General features: G+C 41.7%; 1 protein-coding gene across 1 annotated transcript in view; it reads left to right on the top strand.

The window, feature by feature from the left end:
* NEK11 (NIMA related kinase 11) overlaps positions 1-21638 on the top strand; it is a 143037-nt gene that overhangs the window by 19911 nt on the left and 101488 nt on the right.

Here is a 21638-nt window from a genome sequence, read left to right as displayed (position 1 = left end):
ATGGTTTCTCTTGGGGAGCACATGGGTCTAATGCTCAGTGACTACTGTTTTTTTATTTTTTAGTGTCATCCCGAGATATGGGTGCCTCCCTCCCGGAAGATGGGCTGTGCCCTGCAGTGAGAAAAGCATGCAGCATTTGATGCTCCCTCGGAGCAAAGCCCCTCGCAGTGGGAAAGCTGGCCAGGGTGCTGTCCATGGTGCTGGCCTCGCTGCTGTGCTTCCAGACGTGGGCCCCCATCTCTGACTTGAAAAAGGATAGCCAAGGGCGTCAGAGCTGATGCCTTCCACAGGTGGGCACCTCCTTCTGTCCTCTGTCCCCAGTCTCAGGGAAAGCCAAACCAACTGTGGGTCAGGGCTTTTTAGACACTGACGAATCTCCACTTCAGGCTGAGGGTTGAAAGCTGCTGATATAATGTCTGGATATTGCTTGTTGTTGTATTCTATATAAATGAAACACATGGACTCATCTCCTAATATCCCAAAGCCTCCATCACAGTTCCCTTACTACAGCTGAGGTCACTGAGGAGAGGTGATGGGCATAGCTCTAGGGTGCGCTAGAGAGCCGAGAATATTGTAACTGAGGATTTAACCATTACATTTTGAAAACAAACTCTGTAATTGATAAAGGATGAAGTATTTGATTTTCTTTTGTCATAACTTTCTATGAATATAAAATTGATCAAAGTTGATCCCGAAAATCACAGAAATTTGTCTTTCTATATTGTTTCCCATTAATTATAGTGTTACTTTTACTTTTGAAAAAAAACAAAGTACTTCAACAATATCATTTCATTTGAATTTTCAGTAATTCAATGAGGATGCTTCAAATAAAAAGTTTTTTTAAAAAAAATTCTAGGTAAACTACAAGGTATTACTGATCTCTTGTTCAGGAGAACCCTTAATACTAAAAATACATTTTCAGATTATTTTAAGGAGAAGCATTATTATTCTTGGTCCTCATGAAAATAGATTTTACCTCATTGAAACTACTATGAATTGCTTCAATTTTATTTCAAGGTACTTTTTCTGAAACTGGAGATTCATATACAAGAGGAAATTTTATTATATACATTAATTTTGCTTTTTACCTACATTCTTAGAGTTAGGGTAAAACTATTCTAACTTGATAGGCATATTTCCCTGACATAAGTTAGACTTTTAGAAGTGCAACCCACAAGAAATAAAACCTGATCTTGAAGTGTAATAAAAATCCCATCAGAGTCTCGTCATTCATGGGAGCTCTGTCAATGTGCATTTAACCCTTCCATATAGTCCCTTTAGGACCTGAACCAACTTAAGATCTATCCACATGGTATGAGTTATATGTGTTTAATAGCGCTTGTATCAAAGTGTGCACATAGTTGATTCCTGTTTGATTGGCCTTTTCTACAGACTTTAGAAAGTCAATTTTTATGTGAGCCCACTGGTGGTAGCGTTGCTCCGAGTACCTGATTTGCATCGGCAGATAAAGATGTTTCAGTTCCCGTAGATATTCCTATGGCTTCCTGACTTCCTCATCTGTGACCATGGTCTCACAGCCCTTCCATGTTAAGAACATTCACAGCAGCGATGGACACATAGGGAATTGACAGATTTGAGCCCTGCCTCACTTTATCAAATGTGTAAAAGCAAAATTGATCCAGTGACCAAGAATGAGATTGGTTAGTTTAGCATGAGTCAATTATAAATAGCTTTTATGTTTGAATATTATAGGTGGGACTGGCTACAAACTTTGTGGCGCCCAGTACAAAATGAAAATGCAGAGCCCCTTCTTAAGAAATTATTAAGAATTTCAAGCCTGTGATAAAAGAGCATTAAGCCAAGTATAGGGCCCTTCCGATCTTCGCGCCCTGTGTGCCTGCACAGGCCCTATGCCCAGGAAGCCAGCCTTGAGCACAGGATAGAATGGAGATTGCCATGTGGGAGGAGCAGCAAATAGAGTCTCCCCCTTATGACAGACCCTGTGGCATAGTTTAATAGCTTCACAATAGTTACTATTTTGGTTCCAGGGGTCTATAGATAATTAGCAAGGATGAAATCATCTTGTTTGAATGTATCTTTATAACCTCACATGAAATCTTAGACATAAGGACCTGGGAGGCCATTTTCAAATGAGAGAAAATATTCTTTGTCTTAGCCTTGTTAACTGGCTTTCATTGCTTTCTTCATTGAGGCAATTTATCTAGCCTTCTGATGATTAACTAAGCTGAAGTTTATCTGGTACAGTGTTCTCTGGGGTGAAGGATGATAGATTAAGCGTAGGTGGTGTTTCACATTCGCTCCATTTACTTTCCTTGTTTTCCCTGTTACCTGAGAGCAAATGGCCCTAAAGCCTACACCTCTAGCTTTGCTCCTTCACCTGTTATGCAGTTTCATATTTCTAGGGTCTAAAGGAAATCTCCCTTTGAATATCTAGGCAATGTCTGAAATTTAGCAAATGAAATGGAAAGCATCCTTTTATTTCTGGTAGTTACCACTCCCAATTCTGAAGACTGGTAAATAGCATCACATGTGACTGCCTTCTCTGCCCACCACATGGCCAGTCACCTGCCTGGTGAATCTTCAAAATTTACCTTTATCCTCCACTGTCACCTTACTATAAGCCTTTATAATTTTACATCTGTAGTAGTTTCCTGGCTGGTGGGCGACTCTACTCTTTCCTCAAGCTCAAGGATAACCATTTTTTCAAAATGCTGTTTTTATATTATCACTCTCTTGCTAAAGATCTTACAGCTCTTGAATCTCTCCTGTCAGACAAAATTTAAATTAAGCCTCATATTCAAGGCATTCTGTCAACTGGACCCTCTCTCTCTGTCTGAACTGTATTAGTCATTATTCTTCAACATGACCAGTCCACCTCCCCTCCCCACACTCCTAGGAGAGAGTGTGCAAAGGCATTTTAGCCTTTAACCTGGAAGGTTTTCTGGTTCAGATCACAAGGTTATAAAATGTCCTTTTTGGTGACTAGAGTGCCCCAAGACTGATGGTGAGCTGCCAGGTACCATCTATTCCTTGGTTATACAGCGATGTACAGATTACCCCACAGCACTGCAGTTACACTGTTTCACATATATTCTGTCACCTTAAATTGTGCTCCGTAGTTATGGAGAAACTTGTAATTATTTCCTAGCAACAATTTTTGTACACTGCAGCTCTTCACCTAAAATCTAAGCTCCTAGAAGACATGAATTGGGCTCTTGAGGTTTTTTTACATGCCCCATGGCAGCCAGTGTTGTCAGTGCCCATTAAATTCACGCATTATCAAATCAGTCATCCATCGATTGAATATTGTGTGCTCTACAACCTGATGCCCTGGACTTGGGACTAGGCACCGATGACATCAAGAATCAGGGGCCCAGGAAGGCCACTCTGGTGGTGGCAGTGGCAGCAAGATGGAGTTCCCGGGGCTGGTGATGTCAGCAGGGAGGTTGTCCCTGTTCTGGTCCTCCTGAAATTCCTGGTGACTCTGTGACCCACCCACTAAGTTTGTAATAAATTCCTTCTGGGTTTCACTCAGCCAAGTCTTATTTTGTTGCTTGGAACTGAGAAACCTGGCAGACAACAGGACACATGTATTATGGTCTCTAGAGTGAGATAGCTTGTGTGGGCCTGGGGGAATCAGAGAAAAGCAAGACGTAGAAAAAACATCCAGAAGGAGGAAAAACATACAGATTCTTCTTTAGTAGAGACTCAGTCCATTTTAGATACAGCACATACCAGGATATGTTATCATAAGGCAGAATATTTTAAAATTAATGGAATCTACCTGGTACTTTCCCTACAAGGACCACACACTGTTCTACATCTCAGCCAACTGCGACTCCCTTCTGCAACTTTCATAGCAAATAGACCAGCCAAATGCCAAGCTCAGTTGATGTCACGTAATGAAGTGACGTCCTCCTGCCTGTGACTGTTGTCCACCAGCCCCACGCCTGCAATCTAGAACAGCATAGATCTCATGTTTACCTCTGAATACATCACAGCTCTTCAGATGTTTAAAGAATCTTTAGTTCAGTTAAGGAAGTAGTTATCAAACTTCAGTGTGTGGTGGAAACCTCCCCAGGACGTTGTTTACATGTGGATTCTGAGGCCAGAAAGTTTGACCCAGTAGGTCTCAGTTGGGACCTAGGAGCCCTGGGTGATTCTGCTATAAGTGGTTTGTGACTTCTATTTATTAAGCCCCACTGTATGCTCAGTTTGGACCAGGGGCTGGAGTAAAGACAAATAGGAATATACATTTTTCCAAAGAAGATCCACAAATGGCCAATAAAGCATATGAAAAAATACTCGACATCATTATCCATCAAAGATATGCAAATCAAAACCACAATGAGAGATAACTTCATATCCACTAGGATGGCTAGAATAAAAGTGTCCATGAGGGTGTGGAGAAATTGTAAACCTCATACACAGCTGACGGGAATGTAAAATGGTGCAACCACTTTGCAAACCAATCTGCCCACTCCTCAAAATGTTAAACATAGAATTACCACATGACCCAGCAATTCTACTCCTAGAATATGTTTTCCAAAAGAAAAACATATCTCCACAGCAAAACTAGTACACGAATGTTTATAGCAGCATTATTCATAATAGCTAAAAAGTGGAAGTAATCTAAGTGTCCATCAACTGACAAATGGGTAAACAAAATGTGGTCTATCCATAGAATGGAAAACTACTCAGCCATAAAAAGGAATGAAGTACCAAAACAACATGGATGAACCTTGAAAATATTAGTGAGAGAAGCCAGTCACAAAATACCACATGTCGTATGATTCCATGTGTATGAAATGTCCAGAATAGGCAAATCCATATAGACAGAAATCACAGATCAGTGGTGGCCAGGAACCATGGGGCATGGGGATGGGAGTGACTGCTAATGGGTGAAGGGTTTCTTTGGGGATTGAATTAGTTTTCGAGGGCTGCTGTAACAATATATCACAGACTGGGTGGCTTAAACAATAGAAATGTATCTCTCACAGTTCTAGAGGCTGGAAGTCCAAGGTTGAGGTGCTACTGGGATTGGTTTCTTCTTAGACCTCCCTCCTTGGCTTGTAGATGGCAGCTTTCTCATCGTCTTCATGTGGACTTTCCTCTGCGTGCTACCGTAGCACGCCCCTGGTGTCTCTTTCTCTCTCCTTATAAGGACATTGGTCATATTGGATTAGGGCCCCACCCTAATGGCCTCATTTTAGCTTGATCATCTCTTTAAAGAACTTCTGAGATATTGGGAGTTGGGACTTCAACCTGTGAATTTTGGTGGAGGGGGGCACATAATTCAGTCCATAAGAGGGATGATGAAAGTGTTCTGAAACTACACAGTGATAGTTTCAAACCTCTGAGAGTATACTATAAACCAGTGAACTGTACACTTCAAAAGAATAGATTTTATGGTACCTGACTTATATCTCAATAAAGCTGTTAGGAAGGAAAAATAAAAGCCAAATTGGACACGGCTCTTGCCTTTAAAGAGCTTACAGACCAAGCAGGCCAACCAGGTTGTAAATAGGCACTTTCAACCCCTTGCAGGGCCTGCTAGACGCCAGTGCATTTACCCTATTTTTATAGGGTGGAGAAGACATTGCAGAAGGGCACGTAGGAGCCAAGTCTTACAGGACGAATATGAATCTGCCAGAAAAATGGTAAAGAGAGGGTGTCCCAGGCAAAGGAAATAGCATGGAACCCTGGCATATACAGGGACTGTATGATGTAGTTATCTTACTCTAATTTCTCAATATTATCAATATTTCAACTGCTGCTTGGAGGTTACATTAGTCCTGAAGTGGAAAGAGCCTTGGCCTTAAAGTCAGATTCCCCTCCATTCGTATCTCAGTCTCTCCACATAATTTGGACAGTAACCTAAACTCTCAGTTTTCTCATCTGTAAAATGGGGAAAGTAATAACTACTCTGTATGGTTATAAGTATTAAGCGAATGACACAGGAAATATCCCTAGCACATTCTCATAAGTTACTGCTCAAAATATATTAGCTCTGTTCCCTCTCATTCCTCTATTCCTTGGGTAACCTGATTTAAGAACCCTGAACATTGTAATTGTCATTCTTTGGTGACAATATACCCCTTGAAATGAGGTTCCCAGGTCTGAACACAAGGGGCTGGATGGAACCAAGTATATTGATGCTAAAACCTTTCATACATTTCAAAATGATCTTAGAGTCTCAGGACCTCTTTTAGCGGTCACATCATATTATGGTCTCGTATTGAACTTTGGGGGGCAACTACTCTCCTCCCCACACACTACCATCAGAATGTTTATAGATGAGATAGTCTACTCTTCAGCCACATTTCACTCATCTTTGATTTGCGGATTTGATTTTCCCACTGTGACTGGAGAACTTCAGGTTTAGCCTTGCAAGTCCAACCTGGGTGGTTTCCAGGTCATATTTCAGCTTCTTTCATCACTTTGGAAAACTGACTCAGCCTGTGTCTATTGATGCTGCTGCCTGGCTTTGCGTCTTCTGCGAACTTGGTAAATATGTCTTTTGGGAATCTTCATCTTAGTCATTAGTAAAAGGTTGGTGAAGATATCGTTAGGGATGGAACCGAGGGCATTACAAGAGGGTGTACCTGCAAAACGGCCTGAGACCCAAGACTCCACGATGTTTGGGTTGCTTGTTCAGCCGGCCATGGGTCCACATGGAGTCTGCATCTCTCCCATGTTAAAGGATGTCACAAGACTCTTCTCATTTACAGCTGTTAACATGACTTCATCAGATGGGCAGGAATCATGATATCCCATGACTAACTGCTTCTCTCTGATCTTCCAATCAAATAACCTTCTAACAGAAAGGAATTAGGTTAATTTAGTATGGCTTGTTCTCTGTAAGCCCACATGAGCCTCTGTTGAACACTGCTTCATGTTCTAAATGCTTACAAGCAGTCTGTTTGTCAGTTCTTCGACGTGGCCAGAGATTGGTGTCAGGCTTACTGCTCTACAATTTCTGAAAGACACTTTTCTTGAAAATCAGAACAGTACTTTTTTGGTAGGGGGAGGCAGGAGAGCACCTCTCCCTTTTTTCCTGATTATTCAGATTATCAACCTTGGTGCAGAGAATATATCTTCAAGTTGTGTTCTTGGCATGCAGCTCACCTGGGTCTGACTCCATAAACTCAGAAGGCAGGATCCCAGGGTGGTGAGGGGCCCAGAGTTCAGAATTGGGGGGGGTCTCAGTTTCATTATTACCAGGTGTGGTCACTCAATCAACTATGTGCCTTTAAGAGAGGGTCTTAGCCTGTCTGTATCTCAGTCTCTTCATTTCAAAAATGAGGATTGTAACAATCTCTTAGCACAGTGGCTGTGGTGCCAAGTAACTGCTCCTCATATGGCACCTGCTGCTGTCACAGTTAACACCAGTGTCACTGTTTTAGTGGCTGGATGTTTTCTCAGGATTGGCTCATATCTCGGTTTTGGTTCTGTTTTTAGGATATTCATTTCATCCCTTTAAGGTACATGACACTTTCTGATAGCTTGTTATGCTTTGTCTCTGCGCTCCCTCTGGATTGCAAAGCCTGCATGGACAGAGGCTGTGCCTTGGACAAGGAGAGTGTCTTGCACAGCTCAGGTGCTCTGTACACAGGTACCGAGTTTAGAGACTAGAATTGAGGTAAGCGTTGAGAAGGTTTCCTCATAAGTTCAACATCGAAGTGTTGTTGTAAGTTGAAATTCTGCTTCTGAATGAGCTCTATTTAAAAGAATTACTGATGTCTCCTTGGGGACACCTCCACTGCTATGTGACTAAAGTGAAAACTGCTTTATGTCACAAAGGATCCAGAGATTGAGATCCCCCCTTGTAATAGGCAAGACTTACGTCTACGACATAACCACCAATGACAGCAACAATAGTAATAGTAATAATCATCATCTTACATTCCAAGAAGTTGGGAATTGAATTTGAAGGTCAACCATAGCAACAAGTTTTGGCCAGTACATCTGTGTTCTTCTTTTCCTCATTCTTATTTCCACCTACCCTTGCTGGTCTCAGTTTTCTATTTTATTATATAAGTTATGTCAAATCCTCTGTGGAATGAGGCTGAGTACAAATCCATTCAAGTAGTAAACTATGCAGCAGGACATGTTCAGAGGGTCAGTGGGCAGCTGTACTTTATCACTTCTGGGAACAGAACAAGAGGTAACCCACACAAACCACATGTTTTAGGACGTGAGCCAAAAGTGTAAGGGTGATTTTCCTCATGGTGTTTTAACCCTGACAGGAGTTTCTGGGTCCTGTGGGTGTTGGCTGCAGAATGGTCTCAGGAGGGCCTGTGGTCGAGTCTCACAGTCTCTCTGGCTTCTAGTGGCCTTATCTAGAAAGTGAGGGGCTGGGCCAGCAGCAGGTCCCAAACCTTTGCTGCCAGAGGAGCTCTCATGTTTCCTGTAATGGGAGGGGCACACAGGCCCTCTAGCTTGGGCTGCTCTTCAAAGCCCCCTCCAAACCCCCAGCCTCTCGAGAGTGCTGGGGCCCTTCAGCATTCGCAGCGCCAGCAGCCCTCTGACCCCTCCCCACTCCCAAGCTCGCTATTCAAAGTGTGCTCCCTGGACTAAGCCGCTCAGGGTGCTGCCTGGGACCTAGTTAGAGATGTGTCTTGGGCCCACCCTGGACTGTATTGGGATAGATCCCTGTGATTTGTGTGCACAGCGCAATTTGAGAAGGACTGCTCTCACATGCTGTGTCCTCCTTTGAGGCTTCCTCAGATATCATACTTTATGAGTCTAACAGTTCTTTTTCCTTTCATTATATGAACATGAAAACACTTTGATTTATCCTCAAATAAGTTCCAGACTCTCCTGAAACAGTGCTGGTGGAAAACTGTGCTCAAGACTCTTTTGCAGTGTCCTTTGCTCAGCATGGTTTCCTGAGGAGCTGGCCTCCCTGCCGAGCTCCTGCGGACTCCTTGGGCAAGTGGGACAGCCCGGCACAGTCACCGCTGGGAGAAGCAGCAGCCGTGACGTTTGCAGAGCACTTGGCTTAGCCAGGCTCCCCTCAGCCTCCTGACTCTGGGAAGTAAAGCCTTGTGTGATCAGAGGCAGGCCAGCCCCGTGTCCCCCATCCCTTCCTCCCCTTACACAGCCCCCGGTGACTTTCTCGTGTGTGACAAATCATTGACTAAACCCGTAAGCTGTCATTCAGGGAAACTGGATCCTTCCTACTAGTAGAATTCTAATTTGAGCTCTGTCAGTAGGTTAAGCCCTGGCTTTCTGGTCATAAAAACAGATTTTTTTCAGCCTCAGCACAAGTCAGCAAAAACATAAGACCCAGAATCAGTTGCTTAAACCCTCTAATGGGAGTATGCTAATCCAGAGCTTTGATTCCCTCCCTTTCTATCTCAAAGTTAAATACAGTAACAACTGCTTTGTGCTATAGTTAAAGAGAGAGTTGTAGCTCAAATCCCTATGTTATAATTACTGTGATGATGAAATAGAGACTGAAATCTGGAAATACAAACCTTTTTCCATTTTGGCTGTCTTCATGTTAATTTGAGGCCAACCAACACCTGCTACAGATAAGATGGGGAGACTATTTCACTGAAACCCTAGATTGTTTTTTTGTTTTATTTTTGGAGCACCAACTTTCTTCTTGCCTGGATCTTAATTTAATTTTACTTTACACAGGGTTTATCCTTTGTTGGCTTTACCTAGTCAGGGAAATGGAGCTAATCAGTTTTTGTTGCTTCTTAAAACTCAATTTGTTCCCGTCTTGATTTCATGGTAGACTTTGCGTCACATCTGATTATCTCATTGCAATCCGCAATTCTAGGTTTTTTCTGTAATGTTCAAAATAAAAACATGACATGAATTATGTATCAGAATTTTGCATTTTGAATATTAATCTAACAGTAATTGTAAATTTGAAACATAGAACAGTCATAACAAGAGCTAACCTATTATCTATGGTAAATTATTCTTTCACATCCTTACTGACATTGTCATGCTCCTTAACTTCCTTGATGACACAAACAGGACCTTGGTTTGCTTTAAGCTCAGTACCTTTCAAAGTGTGATAGAGTGAATGAGTGATTGATTGCATTGAATCTTATGTTATCGATATTTTTGTTCTCAAGGCATGTTACTGCATTGTTAAACAATTTTGAATCAAGTGAGTTTTGCACAATTCAGCTTTTTGAAAACTGGCCCTCACACACACACAGTCACACCTGCAGGGTTGTGGTACCCAGGACAACCTCAGAAATGTAATCTAATGCTAGGAAAGGTAAGTCCTGGGAAACATTGTCTTCCCCTTCTGTGTGGTCTCATTCCAAACCTCCAAATCTGGGGCTCTGTAACTGGCACAAACTCTTGATTATCGGTAATATTTTCCATAACACTCAAATGATAATTAATAAAAACAGACATAGCTTCACCAGTGCCTCATCAGGAGCAGGACCATTATTCTAGTCATTTCATTTTCTCTTCTTTGATGCTAAGGAGGGGATGAGTAGAGCAGGTGACAGCTGTTTTTGTTCTTTGAAAAATGGTTTGAAAAATGAGAAAGTTTTGGGTTGTCTTAGCTGCTAGACACTGCAGATCCTATACACAAATGAAAGAGGGGAAACTGTTAAACTTTGAGACGGACTTCTCTTCTTTGGAGTTGTGGTCTGTTTCCTCCTTCAAGAGGTGAATGGCGGCTCTGCTGTAACTTCTCTATGACCTTGGATACATTAATCAGTCTATAAAACTCTTAGAAGAAAACAGGCAGGACACTCTCTGACATAAATCTCAGCAATATATTTTTTGATCCACCTCCTAGAGTAATGAAAATAAAAACAAAAATAAACAAATGGGGTCTAATTAAACTTAAAAGCTTTTGCACAGCAAAGGAAACCATAAACAAAGTGAAAAGACACCCCACAGAATGAGAGGAAATATTTGCAAACAAAGCGACCAACTCGGGATTAATCTCAAAAATATTCAAACAGCTCATGCAGCTATCTCAATATCAAAAAAACAAACAACCCACTCAAAAAATGGATGGAAGATCTAAATAGACATTTCACCAAAGAAGACATACAGATGGCCAAAAATCACATGAAAAGATGCTCAACATCACTAATTATTAGAGAAATGCAAATCAAAACTACAATGAGGTATCACCTCACATCGGTCAGAATGGCCATCATCAAAAAAAATCTACAAACAATAAATTCTGGAAAGGGTGTGGAGAAAAGGGAACCCTCCTACACTGTTGGTGAGAATGTAAATTGGTTCAATCATTATGGAGAACAGTATGGAGCTTCCTTAAAATCTAAATATAGAACTACCATAGATCTGGCAATCCCACTCCTGGGCATATATCCGGAGAAAACCATAATTCGAAACATGCACCCCAGTGTTCATTGCAGCAGTATTTACAATAGCCAAGACATGGAAGCAATCCAAATGTCCATCGACAAAGGAATGGATAAGAAGATGTGATACATATGTACAGTGGAATATTACTCAGCCATAAAAGAGAATGAAATAATGTCATTTGCAGCAACATGGATGGACCTAGAGATTGTCATACTGAGTGAAGTAAGTCAGAGAAAGACAAATACCATATGATATCGCTTATATGTGGAATCTAAAAAAAATAGTACAAGTGAACTTATCTACAAAACAGAAATAGAGTTACAGATGTAGAATACAAACTTATGGTTACAGGGGGTAAGTGGGGGAGGGATAAATTGGGAGATTGAGATTGACACGTACACACTACTATATATAAATTAGGTAGCTAATAAGGACCTACTGTCTAGCACAGGGAACTCTGCTCAATACTCTGTAATGACCTATATGGGAAAAGAATCTACAAAAGAGTGGATAGATGTATATGTATAACTGATTCACTTTACTGTACAACTGAAACTAGCACAAAATTGTAAATCAGCTATACTCCAATAAATTTTTTTTAAAAATGACAGCCAAAAAAAATTACTCAATCCTCAGGACCTTAATAGGTTGGGCTGCTTTGATGAATCTACTCTTGAGGGTCTTGTCTAGCTTTAAAATTCTATAAATACATAAAATCCATCCCAAGATTGGGGAAGAGGTCGAGCGAGGGGACAGGATCAGAAACTGGGCAGCTTTGTGCTTCTTATGGGACAGGTCATCCAGTGGGAGTTATCATCTCTGAGATGTTAAGAAACCTCTGAGCAGAACCATTTTCCAGGATGAAATATCTTTTTGCCATTTTTCTCTATCTATGCAAGTGTTACTGTCAGCTCCCATGGATAAGTCACTTCCAGATAAGGGCCATTCCAGCAAGGATGTTAGGAAGCAGTTTTTATAAACTTTCATTTTCTGATGGATACCCAGCATGTAGGCTGATGTGCTTCCATAAGGGGAAGAATCACACATAGGGATTGTGTCTCTCACCACCTGCACCACAGTGCTTGGTGGGGTGTTAATTTTGATCATGTAGTAGTCAATAAACGTTGATGGTGCATCCACTGTGTGCTAAGACTTGTGCTAGACACCGAGGATACAGAAAGGAACAAAATGTAATTGCTCTCAGTCTGGGGATGGAGACCAAGAAATAACTATGAAAAGACATAATTGTCAGAGTTCCTATGGTGAAGGTAGTGAATGAACTGAATTTTGAACAGTGATGAGTGTGCAAGCTTGGTTCCATTCAGACATACTGCCAGGTGCTGGGAATCTCACAGTGAATGGACTGTGAGCTGGCTCTGGGTGGCTACAGGCCAGTACAGGACCTCCTATGTGAATAGACGTCACAGGGGGCAATGGGAGCCTGGAGGAGGGGCCCCTAGCCTATCCCTGAGAGGTCAAGAGAGACTACTCTTGGATGGAGGCTTCTTACAAGGCCCCATGTGAATAAACATCACCTCCAGTTCTTGGAACTTTGTTTTACCTTCTAAAAATTATAATGATCAACCTTGTGCCTCTAATACCTAATGACCTCATCTTTAATTTCTTAAGTTTGAAGCTTCAGACTATGTAAAACAAAGTAATTCCTTATATTAGCAATTTTTTCTATCTCCAGAGAATTATAGAAAAATGTATATTTATTATTATTTATTAAAGTATGTTTTCTTAATTGGGGGGGAGCAGGAGAGGAGAGAGAACAAATCTTTTAGAAATTCTTTTTTTCTTGGTCATTTTCATCTCAGTATATATTTTTTTTAAAGAAAACATTTTTAATCTTACAGTACAGTACCTTGAAAAGTACAGTAGTACAGTACAACAGCTGGCATACGGGGGCTGGTATCAAGTGAGCAGGCAAGAAGAGTTACTGACTGGAGGAGAGAGGAGGGGTGGGAAGTATTTTTTTTATTTGTATATTTTATCTTATTTTTGATTGCTGTATTATCTGTGCCCTTTACTTCCCTCTTTTCCTCGTTGTCCCTCATTTTAGAAACCTCCTGTTTGCTATCACAACTCCAATATCTCTATCCAAGGGAAGGAAGGGAACAGTGGTGGAATTTTAATCTTTCTGAATCTTGATACTTTTTGATAACTGCTAAAATTTTTGACACATGAGAATTTTGAATCAACGAATAAAATTGTTTTCAAATTATTTAAAGAAATCCCATGTTATCTTAGTTTCCAGATTCACTAACAGATAATTTCTAGTCCTTTATTCAAATAGTTTTTTTCTCACTATACATCCATTTTTGTATAGTTCATTGTAGTTTACTTTGTCATAATTTTTTGAAGATTCGTATCAATGTCCAAGTAGAAAAGAACCAATTTATCTTTTCCAGTTTAAAATAGGAGACTTAGCACTTTCTAAGGAAATAAGACATAGCCCCTGTTCTCAAGGGGCTTATCTCTGTTCTAATCTTTATGTACTGCACAGCTAAACCTAACTCCCTTCCTTTGGCTTTTCACAGCCTGAAGCACGTACAAATGTGTGGAGTGTTCACCACATCCTCCACCTCTGCTTCTAATCTCTTCTTTAAAAACCTCCTCTTTCTTCCTGTAGCAAAGTGTTGGTATCAGGATATCTTTGGCCACCAAGATGGCTTAAACAATAAGAAAGATTCATCTCCCTAACAAAAAGTCCAGAGGGAGAGCAGATCCCCGTGATGAAGTCGTCAGGGGCCTTGGTGCCTTCCTTTCACCCAGCCTGTCGTCTCAGGACAGTTCCTTCAGGACGCCAGCTGGCTGCCGAGGTCAAAGGAGTCACAGGTGAGTGATAGCGTTGCAGAGATGGAGGAAGGGGACTCTCCTCCTATGCTTCCCTTTTTTTATCAGTGAGGAGCATCTTTCCTAGAAAACCATCACGAGCCCTCCCCACATCTCCCAGGCCAGAATTACACCACGTGTCTAGACTGATCACTGGCAAGGGGACTAGGATTACATGGTGGGCTTAGATCAGTTATGATTCACCCCAGGGGCTGGGGAGAGGGGGAGACAGCCACCCTCTCTTAAAATAATTAAGCCACAATATTTAATGACTGTGCTCGTCTGTATAAATAAGAAAGACAGAACTGCCTGACCACTTGTCTGGAGGTGTGTGGGAGAAGGAGGGTGGGGGAAGAGCCCTCACTGGTTCTCAGGGGAGCTAGAGTTGGCTCCGTTACATCTCTGGTGGTAAAGAGAACTTTCCAAGGCTGTGGAAAGGAGCTCCAGGAAGGGAGCTCACCGTGAAGGGAACCCACTCATTTTTTTGGCTGAAAGGAGAGGAGAGTGCAGTTTGTTCTCAGTGAACTCTCAGGAGACAGTCCCAGCAGCTTTGGTAGAGGCTGTGACTTAGACACAGGGAGGAGATGGCTGCCTGGCCATGAAGGCACCGATACCCAGTCTGCCCTCTGTTACCGCCCCCGCCGACCAATTCACACTCACTCGTGGATTCCTGGGCTCGGCTGTGGAGTCTCTGTCAAGCCCTGGGAGGAGAGCTTTGCACAGCAGAGCAGTTAGACACTTTGTGTCTTCTCTGTCACCTCCAGGGAGCCCCCCCTGGGAAAGGGCTGGTTGGGGTCCATCCTGAAGCCAGTTCTGTTCTTGCACTGACACCAGAGATTCCCTGCGGAGAACCTCCACTGAGCACCAGCACCGTTTCCAGCCTTGAGACGTGTGTTCAAGCCATTTCTGTTTTTTAAGTTTATACAGATGGGAAGAGTCATTGAATTCACATGATTATTAGATACTTTTTATTCAGGCAATATTTATCTTCAAAACTCCTGCTCCTGAAATTTCTGTTTACTCTTTTCTGTTCCTTAAAAATAAAAGGCAACCTGCCTAATTTGTTATGTTACCAGCATTGAAACACTGCATGGAACTTGTTACCACAAATGAAAATATAATCTAAACAGGAGCAGGAAAAACATATTTGCCAAACAAAAATGTCTGAAATACTTCTGTTATTTGTTCTTTGTTTTTTATCTGTATTATTATTATTAGTTATTTTTGCTTATTATTTGTACATAATACTCCCATATGCTGCTAATGTGTTTGTAAACGAAGTCTTGAGAAGCATAGGAGATGGAATTTATCTATAGGTTATAAGTGATTTGCAGTTTCATTATTCAGTGTTACAGACACTGTGTCTCAGAATCACTATATCCTAGCTATCTTCAGGAGTAAAGGTAAAATAGAGCAGAATTTAAAGTGGAGAAAAGTTGCCTTTATTTTCATCCCTGTGACAGATGGTGTTGGGGCCCCACCTGTGTCCCCTGGCCAATTAGCATTTCCGGTACATGGACCCAGCCTCCACCTGCGGCAGGGGCAGTTCTGCCTGAGGCCTCCCTGACTGTCAGGGCCTCTGTGCTCCAGTGAGGCGGAGAGTGGGGGAGTTGATACTCCCAGGAGCAGCCTGAGTCAGTGGATGAGGGAGTCGGTCCCCGCCCCTCAGGCAGAGGAGCCCAGAGGTGTGTTCTATGCCTGCCCCTAGGGTTCCTCCACAGTTAAGCCCCAGTTGCCCACAGTGGTAACTGGCTTGATAACAGGCCCTTGAATGGCTCCCCTCCCTTCACCTCACTTTCCTACCCCTCTTCTTACTGCCCAAATTGATCACCTGCCTCAAATCCTGTCTCAGGGTTTGCTTCCTGGGGACCCCAAACTAAGGGAGTCCTCTAGAGCAGAGCATGGCTCGATACATTATCTTTTAAAATGTAGTTATATATAGCGCAAATGCTTTTTTCTGATTAAAAATTGGGATAGATAAATGGCGGAGGACGGGGGGGATGCGGGGGGTGGAAGGAAGGAAGGAGTGTTTTGTGAACCTGCCAGGTTTTTAGGTATTTTAAGAAATACCCCTCCCTGTAACATTTTCATTCTTCGTTCCATAATGTATACTGTGGTTGTGTGTGTGTCTGTGCACGATTTACTCTAAAGAAGGATATATAGATATTGGAATTCTCAAGCAGTTTTCTTTTTTTGAAAAGTCACCTGCTTATTAACTTTCGTAGCCTATTCAGGTAATGCAAATATAGCTGTCCCTCTACTGGCTATTGGTTTATACAGGGCAAATTGTAAAGAATGATAAATTCATTTCTTTTGTTACTTGGAATCCACCTGGGGAGAAGGCAATTCAGCTTACTACAAAGTAGTTTCTGTGTGCAAAAGTGAATGTCCTGGGGCTCTAGTCTATAGATTTTACGTTTTTTCTCTTCTCAAAGGAGAGTTAGGGGTCCTCACCCCATCCCCAGCTCTATTATTGCATTTATCGTGAAGTTGTTCAACTATTTTTGTACTTGTTGGCCTTCCCCATGAGACTGAGCTTTCTTGGAGGGCAGGAGTTTTATCTTTTTCATCTTTCTATCCCCAGAACATGATACTGTGTTTGGCATACCCAGGGCAGTCAGTAGATGGTGAAATAACAGAAATGTGGAACTTTCGATGTGAAGGTATTCGGCAGTGGCTGCCTGGCACCTTGTGTGGAGTCTGAAGTCAGGCTCAGCAGAAGGATTTTGGTCCTTAGTTGCTGGTGTCTGCCATGGGCACCTGAGTCTTGCTATCCCTGCACTGTATGGTGATGTCATCTGAGCTCCATCTGTGTCCAAAAACTGCAACATGCCTATGATCACGGGTGGAGAGGAAAAGATCAGATGAATCAGTTTTTACCCTGAAACAAGCTGGGATCAGGGATTTAATTGTTAGAAACAAAGGCAGCTCATAGATTATGGCATATGATGATCCATAAAATAATATTATCCTTTTCTCTGGCCACAGACCTTAAAAATGTTTCTGAATTGCTGAAAGAAGGAAAAACAACTGAAATAAAAGAAAATCCCATCTGTTGTATACTCTCCACTAACACCTACAATGTTTTTTCAGCTACTCCTTTAGGTACCTTTAGTTCCCAGCTTTCCCATCTTTTATTAATGTGCCACTTTTTGGGACAAATATCACTGCCATTTTTTCATGTCCCTTTACGTTTTAAAGTTATATGTCATATTAAAGGGGGTTAAGTTACTTTTAAAAGGATGTTTTTCCACTCTCATGATACTTCTACCCATAAAAGGCCCTAAATCCCTCAGAAGATCCTAAGTTTTAAGACTCAAATAAATGAATAAAAATTAACCTAAATGAGTCAAATCTTCGGAGGTTCAGTTTTCATTACCCCAAAGTGAGTGCTTCATGGGAACACCTCACAGTGCTCTGTGACGCATAATCGCGTGGGTCAGGGCTCTAGACGCAGATATGAGTAGCCGCCCTCTGCACGGTTGAGGCAGAAGGGGATTGATACTGAACACAGCTGCGGGAGGCTGCAGGGCAGGGGAGGCTAAATTTCCAGGAATGTCAGCCTGGAATTGGCCCACTGCCACTGCCCCCAGGCCCACGCTCTTTCTTAGGACACCTGTATGAGTGAAGGGAGGTCCTGTGCCTGCCCTGTCCCACCACACAGCTCACACCCAAGGCAAGGTCCCGGCTTGGTCCAGCTGACTGGCAGAACCTAGGTCCCACGCTGGCACCCCAACTCAAGGCAGATGGGAGATGAGGAATTGTTGTTGTCTGTCTGTTTGTTTTTATCTAGGGAAGGCAGGACCCACAGCCCAGGGCTCTACTACAATGTAGGGAGGCTGTCTAAAGACACTGGGCAGCCACAAATGATAGATTTCTGCTATGATACTGTCTCATGAAAATAGCAGGCAAATTGTCTAAACTGGCCTCTGGTGTTAAAAAATTGTGTAGCAAAAAGATGTGAAGGAAGTACACAAAATTGTTACTGCTGATGATCTCTGTAGTGGATTGTGGACTATGTTTTGTTTTCAAATTTTTCTGTAACAACACTATATTTCCTTGTAAATTAGAAAAATAATGAGAGCTGACCATTTAAGAAAGGATTAGTTAAAATAATTGCAGCCTTTCTAGATAGATGAAAACTCTTACCCTGAAAGTCCTGAGCATATTTAATAATCTGTTAAACAGGTGAATATTGAATTTTTTAAAAAACAAAAAATATTACTGCCTTATTTAAGCTGCAGTTAAAATCTGTTTCCTGTGGATTTGCCCTCAGTGGGTACAGTAGCTGCTGATCAAATTAGAGAATCACGGCAGCTTAAATCAGGAGGGCCTCAGACATCACTTACCCTAACTGTGTAGCACTCAGCTCTATTTGAAGTTTTAGAAAATACAAACATACACACATTTATGCACACTGATCTGCTTACTATCTGTCTTCCTCAGGAGACCCAAGGGCAGGGTGACGAATTCTCAGAGCCCACTACACCACTACACACACAGCACTCCTCACTGAGATTCCAGAACTCTTAGGCCCCTTGGTTTACTTGCCCCTTGAAGACCTTTCTTTCACTCCTACCCCTTGCTGGACACAAGGAAATGTGAGGTTCCTGCTTTGGAAATATAGCAGGGCTTCTGCTCTGGGGCTCTTCTCCCCATCTGGGAGTTCTGTCCCCCAGGACACGGCCTGGGGGACATGAACTATTTTCAAGGGCTCAGCAGTGCCTAATGTTCTTGTCTCCCCTCCATCTGGTCCCGAGGGTCTCTCTCACGTCGGACAGGGAGGACACTCACGCCACTGGTCAGGTGCTCCTTCAGATCTTTTCTCTTTGGCCTTGGTTTCTCCTTTGGAAAATCAAAAGCCAGGGATTTTACTCATATTCTCTGTAGTTTGTGATGTCATCTTTTTCCTGAGGCAGCCTATGCTGCTTGTTCAATTTGAAATAAGTGAAAGACTACAGGGAAATTTGGGGAAAATAACCCTGAACTTCTCAAAGATATCATCTGCCCCATTTGTATGGAAGGTGGGCCAAATTTGAAGGGAATGAAATTAGCTATAGTTATCCCAAATTTCCAGTCACTCTCCAAAGTTTGTCAGTTCACTACTGATTCTAGAAAGAAACATGCCACTTGGGGAAGAGAACAGAAAGTTTGCAAAATGAGTGAGTCTGAAGGGGTGCCTGTTTTGCAGCTGCTAAAAAGTTTCTCCTGAACAGCTGAAGTTCTGATAAAATAAATATCTGTCCTGTTACTTAGGAGAGGGTGACAGGCTGAGTGTCACTGAGCCAGGGGCAAGCTTCCTTGACTTGGTCAGTTTCTGCACTCTGCTTGGCTGATAAGGCTCTCACACTATGTGACACGCAGTGAGAGTTTCCTCTATCAGTTCTAGGTAAGGAAGGTGGAATATCTCTGCATCTGCCAGAGGTGAGTATATCAGATATCACCTGTCTTGATAGCCCTACCTTCAGCTGCTAAGCTGTGGGCAAATGAGATTTTATGCCTTATCATCAGTCTGCCAGATGGGGCTCAGGTAACTCTATGTAAAATCCCATGCCCTGTTGCACAATAGTTGATGTTTGCAAGAAAAAATAAGTATCTTAAAACTTCCGATAGCATTTGTTCCTTCACAGCAAGAGAATATTGCAAGTTTGAGTGAGGCTTTATAGTGCCGTGCTATATAAATTAACCACTGTGACTTTTACAACTGCACGTTGGCTGGGGCGCAGTAAGTACTGGAAAAGTACCATGAATATGTCATTTGGCTTACGGCTTTATCATTTTTAGAAGTTACAGGAAAACAACCGCGTCTGTCATTTCAAGTTCCTTTATTATACCAAACAGTTTGAGATGCCACTCTTAATAACATGAGGTCATTTTTAACCAAATTCTTGCTAGAACAGTCTCTCTATAGAACACGTTACCAAGCAAGAATTTCTCCAGAATCCACTCCATTATCAAGTAGGGGCCTGGTAGGGCGTTCAAGACCTAACAAAACCAATGTGATGGCCCCTGTCCAGTGTTATTGGGGCTGGTCCTTAGTTACATAAGGGAACAATTTAAAAATGAAATGACATAACTAAAACGTTTATATCAACTTAAAACATATTGTTGTACATTTTCTCTCATTTTTGTTGTGCAGCCAACATCTGATGTCCTCTGATGAGAGGTCGCTTCATCTTTTTTGCATAAACTTACCCATGTTAAGTTGATTAAGTTTTCCAAGTTTACCTTCTTTAAAGTAGAATGAGAATTTAGCAATCTCAGTTCAGAATTCTAGATTTTTACATTTTTAAACCAACGTTTTAGAACTGTCTTATCAATTACTTCTTTAACAGCATTTTTTTTTTTTTGCAACTTGTCATTATTAAGCTTTGTGGTAAGCATTTGACTTAGTTTTTCTAGCAGAGACAACACTCACTCATCCTTCATCAGTTTGTCATATTTAAGTCACAGATTTACAATACTGGGCACGAGTGGCATAAACAGGTTTGGGAATAGACGCTACGACTTGGGTAAACACCTTAACTGGAAGGTGATCCAGAGAGCACCTGCTGGCCACCGCGTCCCCAACACAAAGGTGGCCATTGGCATCTGTTAGAAAGGACTGCAGAGCTCTGGTTAATCTAGGATTTGGTTAAAGGGCCTTTAATTAAGAGAGCTCCTACTATAAATACATTTTCATTAATATGCATAGATAGTTACTCTTAAATAACATTACTGCAAAATGTCTTCTAGTACAGGTCCTGCAGAGCTTAATGAACAGCTAAGGCTCACTTATAATCAGTGGAATCTGTCTGCATACATAATTGGTGCTCTAAAGTGCGTCTCCCGGCAATCTGTTTACACTGTGGCACTGTAATTGGTTTGGTCATCAGTCTGTTTCTTTCTGTAGATGGGAAGAGATAATGTTTTCATCCACTCCTCATTAGTTACCACAATTTTTAAGTTAATAATTTGGAGATGTAATGAGCTCTTGTTCCATTTATACATGTTTGAATACCTCTGTCAATGTTTTTAGAGTTTTTTCTTTTCCTAAATACTGGTAGCAATAAAGTATGATATGCCAAGGATAATTTTAAAAAGAAAATAACTAGATATTGATTCTGCTGATATTAAGTTGATAGATTTGGAAAATTTTAGAGCTGAGAGACAGAGAGAAGCATGTGTATTTATACACACATGCGGAGGCAAAGAGAGAGTCAGAGAGGAAAAGAGAGTCAAAAAGGATAAGACAGATGCAGAGAGACAGATTTTATAATTATATTATATTCACACACACACACACACACACACACACACACACACACACACACACACACACATATATATATAGAGAGAGAGAGAGAGAGACAGAGAGACAGAGAGATACCAAGATAGGAATAGTGAGAGAAATAGAAAAGCAGACAGAAACAGGAAAACAGATAAGTAGAGACAGAAAACACACAAAGAGACAGAAAAAGACAGAAACAGAGACACCTAGAGGCTGAGGAAGA

This window comes from Delphinus delphis, chromosome 4 (assembly GCF_949987515.2).
Source record: "Delphinus delphis chromosome 4, mDelDel1.2, whole genome shotgun sequence".
Lineage (NCBI taxonomy): Eukaryota > Metazoa > Chordata > Mammalia > Artiodactyla > Delphinidae > Delphinus > Delphinus delphis.
Note: the sequence above shows the minus strand (reverse complement) of the source record. Positions and strands in the feature narration are given on the sequence as shown.